The following is a 3,128-nucleotide window of genomic DNA, read 5'->3' on the forward strand; positions in this document are numbered from 1 at the left end:
ATGTTGAGACTTATAGCCAAACTTTGGGCAGACTGCAGGGAATCTTATAGAAGAAGTGAGAAATAGTAAGACCCGGAGAGGACAGGAGCTCCACAAGAAGAGCAACAGAACCAAAAAATCTGTGAACAGGGGTCTTTTCTGAGACTTATACTCCAACCAAGGACCATTCAAAGAGATAACCTAGAACCCCTGCACAGATGTAGCCCATGGCAGTTTAGTGTCCAAATGGGTCCCATAGTAATGGGAACAGGGACTGTCTCTGACATGAACTTATTGGTCTGCTTTTTGATCACCTCCCCCTGATGGCAGAGCAGCCTTACCAGGCCACAGAGGAAGACAATGCAGCCACTCCTGATGAGACCTGATAGACTAGGATCAGAAGGAAGGGGAGGAAGACCTCCCCTATCCTTGGACTGGGGAATGGTCATGGTTGAAGAAGGGGGAGAGAGGGTGGAATTGGGAGGGGAGGAAGGAGGGAGCTATGGGGGGGAATACAAAGTGAATAAATTGTAATCAATTTAAAAAATTTATCAAAGTCTCAGCATAAAGATATTTGTACAAACACTTTACAAAACATTTTGTGTATCAAAATAAATTCAAAACCAAAACTATGAAGCTTCCATTTCAGGAGATAGTGAGAAAAGCATCTTGAGCTGTAGTTCAGGTCATATGTTAAATATTACTTTATTAAAAAATAAAATATTTTGATATTCACTTATAGTGTCCTTAGGATTCCATAAAAACCCTTAAAGGCTCTTCTTAGAATGAACTATACTTAATTTTCCCAAGTTTGTTATCAATGTTCTTTCAATATCCACATAAACTCTTTATATACCTCCATCAAAATGAGCTAATTCTAGGAAATTTAGAGAACTCATTTCTGTCTGAGGAGGATCTGAATTTTGACCTTCAAGAGGCATCTTCATGGAAAGACAGATTTACTTTCTTACTCTAAGTTCCCTTCAAGTTCAGCTGGGTTCATGGCTTTCATGTAAAGTAAAATGTAACGGTTATTTCTTTGAAGTACTATAACAGTGGCCAAAAGTTAGTGAAATGTATAATAGTTGTTTAAACCAAAATAATTGAATGAATCAGGGAGAGCTCAAGAAAAAAAAATTACCAGATTTAATTTCTACATCAATAGAACATTTTTGGAAATGACATTTTCACAACCATGAGTTCACCAGGTAGATATGCATATAGACTTTGAGCTCACAAATTCGTATTTCCAATTTAAAAAAAAAAAAGTTACCTTATAGATTTAGACTCCAGAGTTTGGCGCTTTTCATTCACTCCCTCCCTCATTCATTCATTCATTTCACTCATGCATTGATAGCAGTTGTTGACTGCTTGCTGTTTTCTCAGCCAGTCTCCAATTATTTCTTTGAAAGGTGGCCCATTTAGGAAACAACTGAAAGAGCTGGTGAGTAGCTTGATATTTTTAGCCCAGTCTGAATACTTAAAATTTGAAGGATGTCAGAAAGGCCTTTAGAAACAGGCTCATCATTCTTGCCCCAGCCTCCGCTGTGAATTTGCAGGGGATTTTCTGTAAACTAAGGGCCAGGAAAAATGTCACCTGCAAGGCTCTGAATTTCCCTTTGCAAATTCACAGTGTTTGTTTGAGATGGGGTTCACAAGGCTTATTCACATGGAACCTCTTCCTGACCTTTTCATTCAGCTTTTTGTCATGCAGTTCCTTGGCAGTTAACATCCCAGCTTCCCAGGTGTCTGCCTAAGGAGTATTTGATATTTCTTATGAAAGAGCACAAAATAGAGATTTCAGACACATTTTCACAGTAGGCATTCGGGCTGTTTTGATGTCAGTTACTTCAGATAGAAGAGGAAGACAACTTTTTGATTAAAATAAAATCCATAATCTCTCCCCAAGAGGCTGTGCACAGTTAAGTGTTCATGTCTTATCAGTGTACCTTCCATCTGTGTCTCCACACACAATTCAAGGTAACAAAGGTTTACAAAATAGGAAAGTACATTAGAAAAAAATTTGATTTAAGGTGGATGATTGGATCATTCATGAAGATTCTTTGCTGTGTTTTCTAAATACAGTGTAAATGATGATGTGAGTGTAAACTTGAGAATTAACCTACAGAAGTGAAAGGGAGTTGATGTATAAACCGTTCCAAAGTAAAAAGGAAAAAACATTAGGAGACCAATTTAAGCTAGTTTTCATAATAAAAGTAAATAACAACACAAAAAAAGGATGAGCTATCTTGGGAAGAAATTGCTGTTTTATTTTCTGAGAAGTTCTGGAAATTTTTCTGTTTAAGTTTTGTTTGTTAATTTCTTTGAGATGTGGTCATGTCATGTAGCCACATCTTGCCTGAAACTTGCTATGAAAACCAGGTCACCTTTAAAGCCTTGGTCTTCCCACTGCAGCCTCCTGAGTAGTGGGGTTATAGACATATACCATGTGTGGAATTTTATCTTGGCTGGTGAGAAAGACATGAGTATGGATCCATCCTATGTAAGATATGTGACTATGAAGACTCTCACTGTTTCCTCAGAAAGGAAACATATCCACACTCTAAAACTTAGAAAATGTCATTGCCAAACGTAATGAAATGTCTGCCTGCCCAAACTCAGTATCCCAGCATCTTTTTTCACAGTGTGTTCTTAGCTAAAAGATTGATTCCTATTAATAGATGAGTAATAATGCATAAAAGAATCAACAGGGCATATATGATAGGAGAATGATAATGGAGAAGGAAATGTCTTTACAAAAGAAAAAGAGTTGAAATAGACTGAATAAGAAATATGCCAGAAGACAGAAGAAAACACTAAGGAAAATTTTGCTTTCTAAAATCTATAAAGAATTCATAGAGGTTTGAAAGATGACTTCTAAAATGACCTATATATCCAGAAATGCTAACTCAGACCTTTATTCCCTGCAGAGCTAAGCATATATCTTATGCTTAGTTTGAGGCCACCTTGTTCTATATATGAAGTTACAGTACAGCTAGGATTACATAGTGGGACCTAGTCTTTGAGAAACAAACTTGCAGAAAGATCTATGCAAAACCAAGAAAGAATAAAGGATGTTGATAAAATTTTAAAAATCTGAATTGTGTGTGTGTGTGTGTGTGTGTGTGTGTGTGTGTGTGTGTGTGTGT

Source organism: Psammomys obesus, unplaced genomic scaffold (genome assembly GCF_907164565.1).
Source record: "Psammomys obesus unplaced genomic scaffold, mPsaObe1.curated_primary_1811, whole genome shotgun sequence".
Taxonomy (NCBI): Eukaryota; Metazoa; Chordata; class Mammalia; order Rodentia; family Muridae; genus Psammomys; species Psammomys obesus.